Genomic DNA, 19431 nt, shown 5'->3' on the forward strand with positions numbered 1-19431 from the left:
TGCTTTGTCTCTTCTTCTCCTTCCCCCTTTGTCTCTTCTTCTCCTTCCCCTTCTCCCTTTCCCTCATTTGTCATTCTTCTCCTTCCCCTGCTTTGTCTCTTCTTCTCCTTCCCCTGCTTTGTCTCTTCTTCTCCTTCTTTCCCCTGCTTTGTCTCTTCTCTTCCTTCCCCTGCTTTGTCTTCTTCCCTTCCCTGCTTTGTCTCTTCTTCTCCTTCCCCTGCTTTGTCTCTTCTTCAAGCACCCCCCCTGCTTTGCTCTTCTTCTCCTTCCCCTGCTTTGTCACTCCTTCTCCTTCCCCTGTCTTTCTTCCCTTCCCTGATTGTGTTTCTTCTTCTGATGGCTCCCTTCCCCTGCTTTGTCTCTTCTTCTCCTTCCCCTGCTTTGTCTCTTCTTCTCCTTCTCCTTCCCCTGCTTTGTCTCTTCTTCTTCCCCTTTTGTCTCCTTCCCTTCTGCTTTGTCTCTTCTTCTCCTTCCCTGCTTTGAAGGACTCCCCCCTGCTTTGTCTCTTCTTTCTCCTTTCCCCTGCTTTGTCTCTTCTTCTTTCTCCTTCCCCTGCTTTGTCTCTTCTTCTCCTTCCCTGCTTTGTCTCTTCTTCTCCTTCCTTCCCGGCTCTTCTTCAGCTTTGTCTCTTCCAGGCTTCTTCTCCTGTGCTTTGTCTCTTCCTTTCAACTTCCCCTGCTTTGTCTCTTCTTCCCCTTCCCCTGCTTTGTCTCTTCTTCTCCTTCTCCTTCCCCTGCTTTGTCTCTTCTTCTCCTTCTTCCCCTGCTTTGTCTCTTTCTTCTCCTTCCCCTGCTTTGTCTGCTTTGTCTCTTCTTCTCCTGTCTCTTCTTCTCCTTCCCCTTCTCTTCCTTCCCCTTCCCCTGCTTTGTCTCTTCTTTCTTAACTTCCCCTTCCCCTGCTTTGTCTCTTCTTCTCCTTCTCCTTAGTTCAAATAAATCCCCTGCTTTGTCTCTTCTTCTCCTTTTTTGTCTCTCTTCTTCCCTTTCCTTTCCCCTGCTTTGTCTCTTCTTCTCCTTCTCCTTCCCCTGCTTTGTCTCTTCTTCTTTACTTCCCCTTTTGGTTTGTCTCTTCTTCCTTCCCCTTCCCCTGTTTGTCTCTTCTTCTCCTCAATTTAAAGGGCTTCTTCTGACATGGGAAACCTTCCCTGCTTTGTCTCTAGTAATTCTTCTCCTTCTCCTTCCCCTGCTTTGTCTCTTCTTCTCCTTCCCCCCCTGCTTTGTCTCTCTTCTCCTTCTCCTTCCCCTGCTTTGTCTCTTCTTCTCCTTCTCCTTCCCTGCTTTGTCTCTTCTTCTCCTTCCCCTGCTTTGTCTCAATTCTCCTTCTCCTTCCCCTGCTTTGTCTCTTCTTCTCCCCTTCTCTTCTTCTCCTTCTGCTTTGTCTCTTCTTCTCCTTCCCTTCCCCTGCTTTGTCTCTTCTTCTCACTCCTTCCCCTGCTTTGTCTCTTCTTCTCCTTCTCCTTCCCCTGCTTTGTCTCTTCTTCTCCTTCCCCTGCTTTGTCTCAGTCCTTCTAATTTGTCTCTTCCTTGTGCTCTCTTCTTCTCCTTCCCCTGCTTTGTCTTCCTCCTTCTCTTCTTCTAAATCTCTTCTTCTCCTTCTCCTTCCCCTGCTTTGTCTCTTCTTCTCCTTCTCCTTCTTTCCCTTCCCCTGCTTTGTCTCTTCTTCTCATTCTCCTTCCCCTGCTTTGTCTCTTCTTCTCCTTCCCCTGCTTTGTCTCTTCTTTCTCCTTCCCCTGCTTTGTCTCTTCTTTTCCTTCTCCTTCCCCTGCTTTGTCTCTTCTTCTCCTTCTCCTTCCCCTGCTTTGTCTCTTCTTCTCCTTCTCCTTCCCCTGCTTTGTCTCTTCTTCTCCTTCTCCTTCCCCTGCTTTGTCTTTGTTTGTCTCTTCTTCTCCCCTGCTTTGTCTCTTCTTCTCCTCCCCTGCTTTGTCTCTTCTTCTCCTCCCCTGCTTTGTCTCTTCTTCTCCTTCACCTTCCCCTGCTTTGTCTCTTCTTCTCCTCCCCTGCTTTGTCTCTTCTTCTCCTCCCCTGCTTTGTCTCTTCTTCTCCTTCACCTTCCCCTGCTTTGTCTCTTCTTCTTCCCTCCTGCTTTGTCTCTTCTTCTTCCTTCCCCTGCTTTGTCCTTCCCCTTCTGCTTTGTCTCTTCTTCTCCTTCTCCTTCCCCTGCTTTGTCTCTTCTTCTCCTTCTCCTTCCCCTGCTTTGTCTCTTCTTCTCCTTCCCCTTCCCCTGCTTTGTCTCTTCTTCTCCTTCCCCCTGCTTTGTCTCTTCTTTCTTCCCTTCCCCTGCTTTGTCTCTTCTTCTCTTCTTCCTTCCCTCCTTCCCTGCTTTGTCTCTTCTTCTCCTTCCCTTCCCCTGCTTTGTCTCTTCTTCTCCTTCTCCTTCCCCTGCTTTGTCTCTTCTTCCTTCCCCTGCTTTGTCTCTTCTTCCTTCCCCTGCCTTCCCCCTGCTTTGTCTCTTCTTTCTCCTTCCCCTGCTTTGTCTCTTCTTCTCCTTCTTCCCCTGCTTTGTCTCTTCTTCCCCTCCTTCCCCTGCTTTGTCTCTTCTTCTCCTTCTCCTTCCCCTTCCCCCTTCCCCTTCCCCTGCTTTGTCTCTTCTTTCTCCTTCCCCTTCTCCTTCCTTCCCCTGCTTTGTCTCTTTTTCTCCTTCCCCTGCTTTGTCTCCTTCTCCTTCTCCTTCCCCTGCTTTGTCTCTTCTTCTCCTTCCCTTCCCCTGCTTTGTCTCTTCTTTCTCCTTCCCCTGCTTTGTCTCTTCTTCTTCCCCTGCTTTGTCTCTTCCCCTGCTTTGTCTCTTCTTCTCCTTCCCCTGCCTTCCCCTGCTTTGTCTCTTCTTCTCCCTCTTCCCCTGCTTTGTCTCTTCTTCTCCTTCTCCTTCCTCCTTCCCCTGCTTTGTCTCTTCTTCTTCCTTTTGTCTCCTTCCCCTGCTTTGTCTCTTCTCTTTCCCCTGCTTTGTCTCTTCCCTTCTCCTTCCCCTGCTTTGTCTCTTCTTCTCCTTCCCTTCCTCCTTCCCTGCTTTGTCTCTTCTTCTCCTTCTCCTTCCCCTGCTGCTTTGTCTCTTCTTCTCCTTCCCTTCCCCTGCTTTGTCTCTTCTTCTCCTTCCCCTCCCCTGCTTTGTCTCTTCTTCTTCTCCCCTTCCCCTGCTTTGTCTCTTCTTCTCCTTCTCCTTCCCCTGCTTTGTCTCTTCTTTCTCCTTCCTCCCCTGCTTTGTCTCTTCTTCTCCTTCTCCTTCCCCTGCTTTGTCTCTTCTTTCCCTGCTTTGTCCTTCTTCCTTCTCCTTCCCCTGCTTTGTCCTTCCTTCCCTCTTCTGCTTTGTCTTTGTCTTCTTCTCCTTCCCCTCCTTCCTTCTTCTGCTTTGTCTCTTCTTCTCCTTCCCCTGCTTTGTCTCTTCTTCCCTTCTCCTTCCCCTGCTTTGTCTCTTCTTCTCCTTGCTTTGTCTCCTGCTTTGTCTCTTCTTCTCCTTCCCCTGCTTTGTCTCTTTGTCTCTTCTCCTTCCCCTGCTTTGTCTCTTCTTCTCCTTCCCCTCTTTGTCTCTTCTTCTCCTTCCCCTGCTTTGTCTCTTCTTCTTCCCCTTCTTTGTCTCTTCTTCTCTTCCCCTTCCCCTGCTTTGTCTCTTCTTCTCCTTCCCCTTCTCCTTCTTTCCCCTGCTTTGTCTCTTCTTCTCCTTCCCTTCCCCTGCTTTGTCTCTTCTTCTCCTTCCCCTTCCCTTCTCCTTCCCCTGCTTTGTCTCTTCTTCTCCTTCCCCTGCTTTGTCTCTTCTTCCCTTCCCCTGCTTTGTCTTTCTTCTCCTTCTCCTTCCCCTGCTTTGTCTCTTCTTCTCCTTCCCCTGCTTTGTCTCTTCTTTCTCCTTCCCCTTTTGTCTCTTCTTCTCATTCTCCTTCCCCTGCTTTGTCTCTTCTTCTCCTTCCCCCTTCCCCTGCTTTGTCTCTTCTTCTCCTTCCTTCCCCTTTGTCTCTTCTTCTCCTTCTCCTTCCCCTGCTTTGTCTCTTCTTCTCCTTCCCCTTCCCCTGCTTTGTCTCTTCTTCTCCTTCCCCTGCTTTGTCTCTTCTTCTCCTTCTTTCCCCTGCTTTGTCTCTTCTTCTCCTTCCCCTCCTTCCCCTTCCCCTGCTTTGTCTCTTCTTCTCCTTTCCCCTGCTTTGTCTCTTCTTCCTTCCCTTCCCCTGCTTTGTCTCTTCTTCTCCTTCTCCTTCCCCTTCCCCTGCTTTGTCTCTTCTTCTCCTTCCCCTGCTTTGTCTCTTCTTCTCCTTCCCTTCCCCTGCTTTGTCTCTTCTTCTTCCTTCCCCTTTGCTTTGTCTCTTCTTCTCCTTCCCCTGCTTTGTCTTCCCTGCTTTGTCTCTTTCTTCTCCTTCCCCTCTTTGTCTCTTCCTCCTTCCCCTGCTTTGTCTCTTCTTCTCCTTCCCCTTCCCCTGCTTTGTCTCTTCTTCTCCTTCCCCTGCTTTGTCTCTTCTTTCTTCTCCTTCCCCTGCTTTGTCTCTTCTTCTCCTTCCCCTGCTTTGTCTCTTCTCTTCCCCTTCCCCTGCTTTGTCTCTTCTTCTCCTTCTCCTTCCCCTGCTTCTCCTTCTTCCCCTGCTTTGTCTCTTCTTCTCCTTCTCCTTCCCCTGCTTTGTCTCTTCTTCTCCTTCTCCTTCCCCTGCTTTGTCTCTTCTTCTCCTTCTCCTTCCCCTGCTTTGTCTCTTCTTCTCCTTCTCCTTCCCCTGCTTTGTCTCTTCTTCTCCTTCTCCTTCCCCTGCTTTGTCTCTTCTTCTCCTTATCCTTCCCCTGCTTTGTCTCTTCTTCTCCTTCCCCTTCCCCTGCTTTGTCTCTTCTTCTCCTTCCCCCTGCTTTGTCTCTTCCTGCTTTGTCTCTTCTTCTCCTTCTCCTTCCCCTGCTTTGTCTCTTCTTTCTCCTTCCCCTGCTTTGTCTCTTCTTCTCCTTCTTTCCCCTGCTTTGTCTCTTCTTCTCCTTCTCCTTCCCCTGCTTTGTCTCTTCTTCTCCTTCTCCTTCCCCTGCTTTGTCTCTTCCCTCCTTCCCCTGCTTTGTCTCTTCTCTTCCTTCCCCTGCTTTGTCTCTTCTTCTCCTTCTCCTTTTGTCCCCCTGCTTTGTCTCTTCCTTCTCCTTCCCTCTTCTGCTTTGTCTCTTCTTCTCCTTCTCCTTCCCCTGCTTTGTCTCTCTTCTTCTCCTTCCCTTCCCCTGCTTTGTCTCTTCTTTCTCCTTCCCCTGCTTTGTCTTTTGTCTCCTTCCCTTCTCCTTCCCCCTTCCCCTGCTTTGTCTCTTCTTCTCCTTCTCCTTCCCCTGCTTTGTCTCTTCTTCTCCTTCCCTTGCTTTGTCTCTTCTTCTCCTTCTCCTTCTTTTGTCTCCTGCTTTGTCTCTTCTTCCCCCTGCTTTGTCTCTTCTTCTCCTTCTCCTTCCCCTGCTTTGTCTCTTCTTCTCCTTCCCCTGCTTTGTCTCTTCTTCTTCTCCTTCTCTTCTTCTGCCTTCTGCTTTGTCTCTTCTTCTCCTTCCCTGCTTTGTCTCTTCTTCTCCTTCTCCTTCCCCTGCTTTGTCTCCTTCCCCTTCCTTTGTCTCTGCTTTGTCTCTTCTTCTCCTTCCCCTGCTTTGTCTCTTCTTCTCCTTCCCCTGCTTTGTCTCTTCTTTCCCCTGCTTTGTCTTCTCTTCTTCTCCTCCTTCCCCTGCTTTGTCTCTTCTTCTTCTTTGTCCTTCCCCTGCTTTGTCTCTTCTTCTCCTTCCCCTGCTTTGTCTCTTCTCCCCTTCCCCTGCTTTGTCTCTTCTTCTCCTTCCCCTGCTTTGTCTCTTCTTCTTTTCTCTTCCTCCTTCCCCTGCTTTGTCTCTTCTTCTCCTTCCCCTGCTTTGTCTTCCCTCCTTCCCCTGCTTTGTCTCTTCTTCTTCCTTCCCCTGCTTTGTCTCTTCTTCCCCTGCCTCTTCTTCCCTTCCCCTGCTTTGTCTCTTCTTCTCATTCCCCTTCCCCTGCTTTGTCTCTTCTTCTCCTTCTCCTTCTCCTTCCCCTGCTTTGTCTCTTCTTCTCCTTCCCCTGCTTTGTCTCTTCTTCTCCTTCCCCTGCTTTGTCTCTTCCCCTTCCCCTGCTTTGTCTCTTCTTCCCCTTCCCCTGCTTTGTCTCTTCTTCTCCTTCTCCTTCCCCTGCTTTGTCTCTTCTTCTTTCTCTTTGTCTTCCTCCTTCCCCTGCTTTGTCTCTTCTTCTCCTTCCCCTTTTGTCTCCTTCCCCTTCCCCTGCTTTGTCTCTTCTTCTCCTTCCCCTGCTTTGTCTCTCTTCTTCTCCTTCCCTTCCCCTGCTTTGTCTCTTCTTCTTCATTCCCCTTCCCCTGCTTTGTCTCTTCTTCTCCTTCCCCTTCCCCTTCCCCTGCTTTGTCTCTTCTTCTCCTTCCCCTTTTGTCTCTTCTTCTCCTTCCCCTGCTTTGTCTCTTCTTCTCCTTCTCCTTCCCCTGCTTTGTCTCTTCTCCTTTCCCCTTTTGTCCCTGCTTTGCTTTGTCTCTTCTTCTCCTTCCCCCCTTTGTCTCTTCTTCTTCTCCTTCCCCTGCTTTGTCTCTTCTTCTTCCTTCCCCTGCTTTGTCTCTTCTTCTTCCTTTGTCTCCTTCTGCTTTGTCTCTTCTTCTCCTTCCCCTGCTTTGTCTCTTCTTCTCCTTCTCCTTCCCCTGCTTTGTCTCTTCTTCTCCTTCCCTTCCCCTTTTGTCTCTTCTTCCTTCCCCTGCTTTGTCTCTGCTTTGTCCCCTGCTTTGTCTCTTCTTCTCTTCCCCCTGCTTTGTCTCTTCTTTCTCCTTCCCCTGCTTTGTCTCTTCTTTTCATTCTCCTTCCCCTGCTTTGTCTCTTCTTCCCCTCCCCCTGCTTTGTCTCTTCTTCTCCTTCCCCTCTTTGTCTTCTCCTTCCCCTGCTTTGTCTCTTCTTCTCCTTCCCCCTTCCCCTGCTTTGTCTCTTCCCCTGCTTTGTCTCTTCTTCTCCTTCCCTTCCCCTGCTTTGTCTCTTCTTCCCCTGCTTTGTCTCTTCTTCTCCTTCCCCTTCCCCTTCCCCTGCTTTGTCTCTTCTTCTCCTTCCCCCCCTGCTTTGTCTCTTCTTCTCCTTCCCCTCTTTGTCTCTTCTTCCTTCCCTTCCCCTGCTTTGTCTCTTCTTCTTCCTTCCCCTTCCCCTGCTTTGTCTCTTCTTCTTTCTCCTTCCCCTGCTTTGTCTCTTCTTCTCCTTCCCCTGCTTTGTCTCTTCTTCCCTTCCCCTGCTTTGTCTCTTCTTCTTTCTTGCTTTGTCTCTTCTTTCCCTTCCCCTGCTTTGTCTCTTCTTCTCCTTCCCCTCTTTGTCTTCTTCCCTGCTTCTCTCTTCTCCTTCCCCTGCTTTGTCTCTTCTTCTCCTTCCCCTGCTTTGTCCCCCCCTTCCCCTGCTTTGTCTCTTCTTCTCCTTCTCTTCTCCTTCTCCTTTTGTCTCTTCCTTCCCCTGCTTTGTCTCTTCTTCTCCTTGCTTTGTCCTTCTTCTCCTTCCCCTGCTTTGTCTCTTCTTCTTCCTTCTCCTTCCCCTTCTTTGCTTTGTCTCTTCTTCTCCTTCCCCTTTTGTCTCTTCTTCTCATTCCCTTCCCCTGCTTTGTCTCTTCTTCTTTCCCCTCCTTCTTCCCTTCCCCTGCTTTGTCTCTTCTTCTCCTTCCCCTTCCCCTGCTTTGTCTCTTCTTCTCCTTCCCCTGCTTTGTCTTTCTTCTCCTTCCCCTGCTTTGTCTCTTCTTCTCCTTCCCCTGCTTTGTCTCTTCTTCTTTCCCCTGCTTTGTCTCTTCTTCTCTTCTCCTTCTCCTCTTTGTCTTTCTTTCTCCTTCCCCTGCTTTGTCTCTTCTTCTCCTTCCTTCCCCTGCTTTGTCTCTTCTTCTTTCTCCTTCCCCTGCTTTGTCTTCCCTTCTGCTTTGTCTCTTCTCCTTCTCCTTCCCCTGCTTTGTCTCTTCTTCTTCCCCTGCTTTGTCTCTTCTTCTCCTTCCTTTGTCCTCCTTCTCCTTTGCTTTGTCTTTCTTCCCTTCCCCTTCTTTTGTCTCTTCTTCTCCTTCCCCTGCTTTGTCTCTTCTTCTCCTTCCCCTGCTTTGTCTCTTCTTTCTTCCCCTTCCCCTGCTTTGTCTCTTCTTCTCCTTCTCCTTCCCCTGCTTTGTCTCTTCTTCCCCCCTTCCCCTGCTTTGTCTCTTCTTCTTCCCCCTTCCCCTTCCCCTGCTTTGTCTCTTCTTCTCCTTCTCCTTCCCCTGTCTCTTCTTCTTCCTTCTTCTCCTTCTTCCCCTTGTCTTTGTCTCTTCTTTTGTCATTCTTTCTCCTTCCCCTGCTTTGTCTCTTCTTCCCCTTCCCCTGCTTTGTCTCTTCTTCCCCTGCTTTGTCTTCTTCCCTGCTTTGTCTCTTCTTTTCCTTCCTCTTCCCCTTCTTTTGTCTCTTCTTCTTCCTTCCCCTGCTTTGTCTCTTCTTCTCCTTCCCCTGCTTTGTCTCTTCTTCCCTTCCCCTGCTTTGTCTCTTCTTCTTCTCCTTCCCCTGCTTTGTCTCTTCTTCTCCTTCCCCTGCTTTGTCTCTCCTTCTCCTTCCCCTGCTTTGTCTCTTCTTCTCCTTCTCCTTCCCTTCCCCTGCTTTGTCTCTTCTTCTCGTTCCCCTTCCCCTGCTTTGTCTCTTCTTCTCCTTCTCCTTCCCCTGCTTTGTCTCTTCTTCTCCTTTCCCCTGCTTTGTCTCTTCTTCTCCTTCCCCTGCTTTGTCTCTTCTTCTCCTTCTTTGTCCTTCCCCTGCTTTGTCTCTTCTTCTCCTTCCCCTGCTTTGTCTCTTCTTCTCCTTCCCCTGCTTTGTCTCTTCTTCTCCTTCCCCCTGCTTTGTCTCTTCTTCTCCTTCCCCTGCTTTGTCTCTTCTTCTCCTTCCCCTGCTTTGTCTCTTCTTCTCCTTCCCCTGCTTTGTCTCTTCTTCTCCTTCCCCTGCTTTGTCTCTTCTTCCCCTTCCCCTGCTTTGTCTCTTCTTCCCCTTCCCCTGCTTTGTCTCTTCTTCTCCTTCCCCTGCTTAGTCTCTTCTTCTCCTTCCCCTGCTTTGTCTCTTCTTCTCCTTCTCTTCCTTCTCCTTCCCCTGCTTTGTCTCTCTTCTTCTCCTTCCCCTGCTTTGTCTCTTCTTCTCCTTCTCCTTCCCCTGCTTTGTCTCTTCTTCTCCTTCCCCTTTTGTCTCTTCTTCTCCTTCTCCCCCTGCTTTGTCTCTTCTTCCCCTTCCCCTGCTTTGTCTCTTCTTCTCCTTCCCCTTCCCCTGCTTTGTCTCTTCTTCCCCTTCCCCTGCTTTGTCTCTTCTTCTCCTTCCCCTTCCCCTGCTTTGTCTCTTCTTCTCCTTCCCCTTCCCCTGCTTTGTCTATTCTTCTCCTTCCCCTTCCCCTGCTTTGTCTCTTCTTCTCCTTCGCCTGCTTTGTCTCTTCTTCTCCTTCCCCTGCTTTGTCTCTTCTTCTCCTTCTCCTTCCCCTGCTTTGTCTCTTCTTCTCCTTCCCCTGCTTTGTCTCTTCTTCTCCTTCTCATTCCCCTGCTTTGTCTCTTCTTCCCCTTCCCCTGCTTTGTCTCTTCTTCTCCTTCCCCTTCCCCTGCTTTGTCTCTTCTTCCCCTCCCCTTTTGTCTCTTCTCCTTCCCCTTCTTTGTCTTTGTCTCTTCTTCCCTTCCCCTTCCCCTGCTTTGTCTCTTCTTCTCCTTCCCCTTCCCCTGCTTTGTCTATTCTTCTCCTTCCCCTTCCCCTGCTTTGTCTATTCTTCTCCTTCCCCTTCCCCTGCTTTGTCTATTCTTCTCCTTCCCCTTCCCCTGCTTTGTCTCTTCTTCTCCTTCCCCTTCCCCTGCTTTGTCTCTTCTTCTCCTTCTCATTCCCCTGCTTTGTCTCTTCTTCTCCTTCCCCTGCTTTGTCTCTGCTTGTGACATCAGAGTGCTGCTACAGTGCAACATAGATTCTGTTCCATTAGCGGCGTTTTCTCTCTGTTTTGAGAAAGCGACATTCTGGCACAAGGCTGGCTTTCCCATTGACACTAAAGGACAAAGGAAGGAGAGACAGGGCCTTGGGTCGGGTCGGGTCTGGTCTGTCAACCGAAAAGATTCTGTCGGAGTTAGTCAACATTTTCCTGCTCTTTTTTTCTCTTTCCTTTCGCAATTGTGTGTGTGTGTGTGTTGTTTCTGTGTGTGTGTTGTTTGTGTGTGTGTGTATGTGTGTGGGTGTGTGTGTGTTTGCTTCAGTGAGCAGAGCAGGAATTCACCTCTAAGAGTGAGGGGCAACAGGTAGTGGACCGCTTGACTGGCCAGGTTTGAGAATGGCTGGAAGGCATGTTTTTCACACACACACACACACCATGCATCTCCCAGGTCCGTGAGAGAAATTTGAATCAATATGGCATGAGGGTCTCCTATACAAATTGATGGAAAGCCGTGTTGGGGGAGAAACATACAACATTATAAAATCCATTTACACAAACAACAAGTGTGCTGTTACAATTGGTTGAAAAAACACACATTTCTTTCCACAGGGCCGTGGGGTGAGACCGGGATGCAGCTTAAGCCCCACCATCTTCAACATATATATCAACGAATTGGCAAGGGCACTAGAACAGTCTGCAGCACCCGGCCTCACCCTGCTAGAATCTGAAGTAGGACTAGGTGATGTGGCCTGAAACTAATTTCTCAAGTTTTTTCAAACTTATGGGCTATTCACGATACATATCTCGATTTACAACAAAAAATACATCTCTAAATAAGCTGTGTTCTACAATTAAAGGTAACATACACTGCATTTAAAACAGTCAACAATAATCAAATTAATTCACGCTCATAAAAATAAATAATATTAAGAAAAACTCAATTCTGCGATACAGGCATTTGGAATATTGAGCAAAAACATACATTCGAATTAATCAAATGAATTTGATATATCGCCCAGCCCTAATCTGAAGTCAAATGTCTACTGTTTGCTGATGATCTAGTGCTTCTGTCCCCAACCAAGGAGGGCCTACAGCAGCACAGAGATCATCTGCACAGATTCAGATTCTGTCTGGTTGACCTGGGCCCTGACAGGAAATCTCAGTAAGACAAAACTAATGGTGTTCCAAAAAAGGTCCAGTCGTCAGGACCACAAATACAAATTCCATCTAGACACTGTTGCCCTAGAGCACACAAAACACTATACATACCTTGGCCTAAACATCAGCGCCACAGGTAACTTCCACAAAGCTGTGAACGATCTGAAAAACAAGGCAAGATGGGCCATCAAAACTAATATAAAATTCTACATACTAATTAGGGTCTTGCTAAAAGACTTGAATCAGTTATAGAACCCATTGCCGTTTATGGTTGTGAGGTCTGGGTTCCGCTCACCAACCAAAATTTCACAAAATGGGACAAACACCAAATTGAGACCCTGCGTGTAGAATTCTGCAAAAGTTTCCTCAGTGTACAACGTAAACCACCAAATAGTGCATGCAGAGCAGAATGAGGCCGATACCCGCTAATGACCAACATCCAGAGAAGAGACGTTAAATTCTACAACCACATAAAAGGAAGCAATTCTCAAACCTTCCATAACAAAGTTCTTCTCTAAGCCAGTTGTTTCCAAACATTTTATAGTCCCGTACCCCTTCAAACATTTAACCTCCAGTCGTGTACCCCTTCTAGCAACAGGGTCAGCACACTCTCAAATGTTGTTTTTTTGCCATCATTGTAAGCCTGCTACACACACACTATATGATACATTGATTAGACATAAGAATGAGTGTGAGTTGTCACAACGCGGCTCATGGGAAGTGACAAAGAGCTCTTATAGGACCAGGGCACAAATAATAACAATCCAGAATGTTGCTCTTTATTTAGCCATCTGACATATAACACTCTATTTGTTCATCAAAAATGGTGAATAACTCACCACAGCGTTCGGTGGTCCACGTCACCGGCTTCCTAGCCATCGCCACTCCATTTCTCACATTTCCATTTGTTTTGTCTTGTTCCAAACACACCTGGTTTTCATTCCATAATTACTGCATGTATTTAGTCCTCTGTTTCCCTCCACGTCTTTGTGTAATTGTTTATTGTTATGTGGATTTTGTCAGGCGCTATACTTTTCCTGTGTTCCGTGTTTTTGGCACGTTATTGTTCTTATGTGCTGTCATTTTTGGACCGGAATGAAAGTGCGCCTCCCGTACACACCCCTGACAACAGGTTAACGAAGGGTCTGCTTGAAAGGATGCACATCACTCTGTAATGTAGGGTTGTATTGGAGAGAGTCTCAGTATCGGTTGTTTTACACGTCTTACTACTCGAAAGTCGTCTTTATTCTCGCTCCAAAAACTCCTGTGGCTTATTAGACCCAACCAAATCATGACAAAACAAAAAGATAATTACTTGACACATTGGAAAGAATCAACAAAAAAACAAAGCAAACGCGAATGCTATTTGGCCCTACACAGAGAGTACACAGTGGCAGAATACCTGACCACTGTGACTGAACCAAACTTAAGGAAAGCTTTGACTATGTACAGACTCAGTGGGCATAGCCTTGCTATTGAGAAAGGTCGCCGTAGGCAGACATGGCTCTCAAGCGAAGACAAGCTATGTGCTCACTGCCCACAAAATGAGGTGGAAACTGAGCTGCACTTCCTAACCTCCTGCCAAATGGTTGACCATATTAGAGACACATATTTCCCTTAGATTACACAAACTCCCATATCTATTGGGTGAAATACCAGCAAGATGTGTGACATGTTGCCACAAGAAAAGGGCAACCAGTGAAGAACAAACACCAATGTAAATACAACCCATATGTATGTTTATCTTCCCTTTTGCACTTTAACTATTTGCATATAGTTACAACACTGTTACAACACTGTATATAGACATAATATGACATTTTAAATGCTTGTCCGTGTAATGTTTACTGTTCATTATCTATTTCACTTGCTTTTTAGAGAGAGAGAGAGAGAGACCCCTGAGACAGGTGGATAGACTGTCCATCTGGAACCTATTGTTCCCCTCTGCTTCACCCCTCCTGTCAACACACACACTCCGGTTCTCACACACACACTAGCTGACCAGTACAGACTGTTGATTGAGTAACGGTGGGAGGAAGAGGAACAGCCATCTGTTGAAATAGTAATGTTGGGAGGAAGAGGCCAACCACAGTTACATTGTCTGATCAACAGTTTCAATATCACCCTCATGGGAAAGCGACTTCATCATAAATCAGATGTTTTATTCCAATAGGATCTTACTGTACTCCTCTGTCTCATCTGCCATTCAGTCAGTTTACCATGTCCACCATGTAATAGTTGAAGAGCAGGTTAATGAACAGCCATGGTCATTGTCACCAGCGAGCTTCCCCTACCCCTAGGAGACTCATCAGAGACACCTCTCCCCCTACCCCTAGGGGACTCATCAGAGACACCTCTCCCCCCTACCACCCCTAGGAGACTCATCAGAGACACCTCTCCTCCCCTACCACCCCTAGGAGACTCATCAAAGACACCTCTCCTCCCCTACCACCCCTAGGAGACTCATCAGAGACACCTCTCCTCCCCTACCCCTAGGAGACTCATCAAAGACACCTCTCCTCCCCTACCACCCCTAGGAGACTCATCAGAGACACCTCTCCTCCCCTACCACCCCTAGGAGACTCATCAGAGACATCTCTCCTCCCCTACCACCCCTAGGAGACTCATCAGAGACAGCTACCCTCCCCTACCACCCCTAGGAGGCTCATCAAAGACACCTCTCCTCCCCTACCCCTAGGAGACTCATCAAAGACACCTCTCCTCCCCTACCACCCCTAGGAGACTCATCAGAGACATCTTTCCTCCCCTACCACCCCTAGGAGACTCATCAAAGACATCTCTCCTCCCCTACCACCCCTAGGAGACTCATCAGAGACATCTCTCCTCCCCTACCACCCCTAGGAGACTCATCAGAGACATCTTTCCTCCCCTACCACCCCTAGGATACTCATCAGAGACATCTCTCCTCCCCTACCACCCCTAGGATACTCATCAGAGACATCTCTCCTCCCCTACCACCCCTAGGAGACTCATCAGAGACATCTCTCCTCCCCTACCACCCCTAGGAGACTCATCAGAGACACCTATCCTCCCCTACCACACCTAGGATACTCATCAGAGACATCTCTCCTCCCCTACCACCCCTAGGATACTCATCAGAGACATCTCTCCTCCCCTACCACCCCTAGGAGACTCATCAGAGACACCTCTCCTCCCCTACCACCCCTAGGAGACTCATCAGAGACATCTCTCCTCCCCTACCACCCCTAGGAGACTCATCAGAGACATCTCTCCTCCCCTACCACCCCTAGGAGACTCATCAGAGACATCTCTCCTCCCCTACCACCGCTAGGAGACTCATCAAAGACACCTCTCTTCCCCTACCACCTCTAGGAGACTCATCAGAAACAGGCTCCAGATTATAATACTAACACCTGGGATTATAGTTAACTAGGTGTTGAAGAGGTGGAGATGGGTGTAATGTGTATATTGATGTTATATATACAGGACACCTTTGTAAAAGAGGCCGAGGTCTCAGTGTGTCTTCCCTGTAAATAAAAAGACAGAAGGAAAAACAAACAGAACGAGTTGGGAGGGTTTTACGATCCACCGTTAAAATGACTACATATTCATTTGGGAACTTTGGGTAACCTGAGCGTAGTGGATTTGGAGGGTAACGTAATCTGTGGCGACATGTTCTAAGAACCGGTTCTCAACAAGGAACCTTTGTGGAACTAGAAGGCTCAGGGGGCGAGCTGGAACAGTCCCTCAGTAGTGATGGAGGCTGCTGAGGGGAGGACGGCTCAGAATAATGTCCAGAACGGAGCCGACGGAATGGCATCAACCACCTGGATCCCATGGAAACCATGTGTTAGATGTATTTGATACCATTCCACTGATTCTGTCCCAGTCATTACCACGAGTCTGTCCTCCCCAATTAAGGTGCAACCAGCCTCCTGTGCTCAGTAGTTGGTACCCAGCTGGCCACTGTTTTACCTTCACAGCAACCTGTTATTAAGTCACCTTCAACCCCCCGTAGACACACATCCACACACCTCACTTGCTCACCCACCCACCCACCCCCCACCCAAACCAAAACACACACACACCCCCTCAGCCTGCCCTTTCCCCAGTGGCCGTGGTGAAAGACAGTGAAGGGGCCAGAGAGGTGGATATTATCCCTCAGATCAAAGGAGAACAGTGTTTTCCCTCCCTTCAAAGAGAGGAGCGTCTGCAAACACACTGACAGGGTGGATAGTTGTTCTCCCTCTGGCTGCACCCCGGTGATGAGCCTCGGCCCTGTTCATCCGGGCACACCCGTTCCGGTAGTCCCTCCCTGTTTCAGTCCCTTATCGTCCGTTTGGTGCCTGATGAACACAGCCCTCTCTGTCTTCAGTAGAGACTATAGAAGGTGATTGAAGGACATTGACGTGGCCGGGGTCTATCGCAGGACGGAAACTCGAAGGGGGGGCACGGCTGTCTTGTCTCGTCACCACAATCCATTCAGCTAATCAGAACCATTGATTGTGTCGCCGGCGACGCTATTCTCCGTCTTTTCTTACGTGCCCGTTGTGAACGGCTCTGTGCAAACGGTAGCGAGAGTGAAATATTAAGACGAGGGGCCCGGAGTTTATCCTTCTGGCCAGGAAAGAGGTGGGCTGAAGTACGACCCATATGTTTCTCTTCAAAGCTCATCCATCACTAGAGGTTTCTATCAGAATCCAGTCCACCCGTGACTGTCCTCATCCATCACTAGAGGTTTCTATCAGAATCCAGTCCACCCGTGACTGTCCTCATCCATCACTAGAGGTTTCTATCAGAATCCAGTCCACCCGTGACTGTCCTCATCCATCACTAGAGGTTTCTATCAGAATCCAGTCCACCCGTGACTGTCCTCATCCATCACTAGAGGTTTCTATCAGAATCCAGTCCACCCGTGACTGTCCTCATCCATCACTAGAGGTTTCTATCAGAATCCAGTCCACCCGTGACGGTCCTCATCCATCACTAGAGGTTTCTATCAGAATCCAGTCCACCCGTGACGGTGACGGTCCTCATCCATCACTAGAGGTTTCTATCAGAATCCAGTCCACCCGTGACTGTCCTCATCCATCACTAGAGGTTTCTATCAGAATCCAGTCCACCCGTGACTGTCCTCATCCATCACTAGAGGTTTCTATCAGAATCCAGTCCACCCGTGACTGTCCTCATCCATCACTAGAGGTTTCTATCAGAATCCAGTCCACCCGTGACTGTCCTCATCCATCACTAGAGGTTTCTATCAGAATCCACTCCACCCGTGACTGTCCTCATCCATCACTAGAGGTTTCTATCAGAATCCAGTCCACCCGTGACTGTCCTCATCCATCACTAGAGGTTTCTATCAGAATCCAGTCCACCCGTGACGGTCCTCATCCATCACTAGAGGTTTCTATCAGAATCCAGTCCACCCGTGACTGTCCTCATCCATCACTAGAGGTTTCTATCAGAATCCTGTCCACCCGTGACTGTCCTCATCCATCACTAGAGGTTTCTATCAGAATCCAGTCCACCCGTGACTGTCCTCATCCATCACTAGAGGTTTCTATCAGAATCCTGTCCACCCGTGACTGTCCTCATCCATCACTAGAGGTTTCTATCAGAATCCAGTCCACCCGTGACTGTCCTCATCCATCACTAGAGGTTTCTATCAGAATCCAGTCCACCCGTGACTGTCCTCATCCATCACTAGAGGTTTCTATCAGAATCCAGTCCACCCGTGACTGTCCTCATCCATCACTAGAGGTTTCTATCAGAATCCAGTCCACCCGTGACTGTCCTCATCCCAGCTAGAGGTTTGTCTTTGTGAGAGCTGGCCTTTGTTTCTGTGGAACTGAAAGAGGCCTGTTTCCTCTACAGTCTGAATCTCACATGCTTCTCCTGGGGTCAAGTGCTCATTTCTCTTTTAGAACCATTGTATCGTTTTATAGAGTGAAGAAGACCTCGCAGCTCAGCCTTTAGTCCCCCCCCATACACACACACACACACACACACACACACACACACACACACACACACACACACACACACACACACACACACACACACACACACACACACACACACACACTTTTTCTCTCTTTCTCCCTCACTTTCTCTCTCAATCCAATTCAATGGGTCTCTCTCTCTCTCTCGTTCAATTCAATGGGTCTCTCTCTCTCAATTCAAAGGGTCTCTCTCTCACACACACAATACCCTTGACTGTGTGCCTCTAACAAACAGCGCTAGGCCTGCTGCATTCAGCCACCTCTTTTGATGTCTGTGTGTCCCAGTCTGTCTCGGCCAGGCCTCAGTGTGGGTCCCTCTTCTCTCTACCTTGGCATTGGCTGAATGGTCGTGCCACACATTGCCCCTGGTTACCAAGCTCGTCTCTGATTGGACGGTTCTTGATCCTCCTCGGTTTGGGACCGATGTGTGGTGCCATACTAGTCCTGCTGGTTTGGTTGATTTTAAACCCATTAAACATCTCTATGGTTACCACTATCGATTCATCATAAACCAATATGCATTTCAAATGTAATTTTGACAACTATTCGCTTCCCTAAACAACTGTATTACTGTTGGTCATTAAGAGTGTCTTTGTAGCTGTTTGGCTGACTGCATTTGGAAATACTTTAATTTGAGTTATGGTCATTTGAGTTAGGGTTGAGTTCAGGTCATTTGAGTTGGGGTTGAGTTCAGGTCATTTGAGTTGGGGTTGAGTTCAGGTCATTTGTGTTGGGTTTGAGTTCAGGTCATTTGAGTTGGGGTTGAGTTCAGGTCATTTGAGTTGGGGTTGAGTTCAGGTCATTTGAGTTGGGGTTGAGTTCAGGTCATTTGTGTTGGGGTTGAGTTCGGGTCATTTGTGTTGGGGTTGAGTTCAGGTCATTTGTGTTGGGGTTGAGTTCAGGTCATTTGAGTTAGATAAGTTCAGGTCATTTGAGTTAGGGTGGAGTTCAGGTCAGAGGATGTGTAAATGTGTGTAAGAGCTCATATTAACTTTCACTTCTGTGGGGAGAATCTAGCTTGTCAATTAAAACCATACGAAAGTGTTCTCACATGCATTTCTGTTCCTGTTTCAACCTCTCCACACTGAAACGACAATGTTCGTACCATTTCCTACTCTTTTCATGATGTAGTCATGCATTCCTGGTTCCTCTCTTCCATCCAGGGACTTCGTCCTGTCCACCGTGCTTCTGCTTGCTCTTCTGTGTCTAGACTAGTTTACTGTGAAGCCCTTTGTGACAACTGCCATTGGAAAAATACATTTGATTGATTGATAGCCGGACTAACCCCAGCATCTCCCCCTGCAGGTATGATCCGGCCGGTGCGCCGTAGCTTCTACGATCCCACGTCGGCGCCGGGCCAGGGTTGGCTGTGGGAGTGGGAGAACGACACGGGCTCCTGGACCCAGTACGACACGGAGGTCGGCATCGCCATCCAGACGGCCCGGGACCGCCAGCAGCCCTGGCTGGACCTGGCGCCGCTGGGCTTCTGCTACCTGGTGGACCTGCAGGGCATGACCCAGATCAATAGGCAGACACAGAGACAACGCAGGATACAGCGGAGGTCAGGCGTGGCCTACCCACTAGTGTCAGGACCGGTACCGAGGAACGGAGGTGGAGGATCGGGTCCGACTGGAGCGTTACTGGGTGTTGGGGTGTCGGGCGTCAACGGGCGCGCTGTGTACCCAAGCGGCGGGCTGGCGACCATGCAGTCCCTCGCCGGGCAGGCGTGCTCCTGCCAGCAGTGCATGCTGGTCTTTAGTGTGAAGCAGAGTACTGTGAAGTCATCGACGCACAAGTTGGGCCACCGGCCGAGTAAACCTCAGAGTAAACCACCCAGCCCCAAATCTGCCACCCTGGGGCGGGGCCAACTCAGGAGCTCCCCCGCTAGAACTGCCTACTCCAAAACCTTACCTCACGGACTCTCCATATCCCGGAACCAGTCCTCACCGCGACGGAATGCTGCCCTCTTCGCCCGCTCCCTCTCCCTCCTCAGCGCCCAAACGGGCACCCTCTCCATCTCCAACCGACCCCCTCCTCCCTCCCTCCCGCCCCCTCAGCCGCCCTCCTCCAATCAGGGCCGTCGTCCGTCCATGCCGCCCCCCTCTCCCTCCGCCACGAGTCAACCGGTGCCCACCGCCACGCTCGTCACCCCGGCGACCGCCGTGACGTCACCACCCTCTCCCGTGCCGTCCCCGTCGCCGCGGCCCATGGCTCCTCAGCGCTCGGCGGCGTGCTCCGCCCCCTGCCCCAGCGGTCCAGTCTGGCTGGGCTCAGCCGGCCCGCCCTGCAACGCATAGCCATGGCCCAGTCACGAGCCCTCATTGCCTCTGGGTGAGTGACACACATACACTCACAAACACACACACACTGATGTAACTGATACACACAAACACTCAGTGGTTGCCACGGTGAGTGAGATGGTTTTGGTTGAGTTGTTGTTATGACTGAATGATTCTGGATGA

The 19431-nt window shown here is 49.3% G+C and overlaps 1 pseudogene; it reads left to right on the plus strand.

The window, feature by feature from the left end:
- The window catches only part of LOC135507101 (E3 ubiquitin-protein ligase DTX1-like), a 49753-nt pseudogene that overhangs the window by 10280 nt on the left and 20042 nt on the right, over positions 1 to 19431 (plus strand).

The sequence above is a fragment of the Oncorhynchus masou genome, chromosome 20 (genome assembly GCF_036934945.1).
Source record: "Oncorhynchus masou masou isolate Uvic2021 chromosome 20, UVic_Omas_1.1, whole genome shotgun sequence".
Lineage (NCBI taxonomy): Eukaryota > Metazoa > Chordata > Actinopteri > Salmoniformes > Salmonidae > Oncorhynchus > Oncorhynchus masou.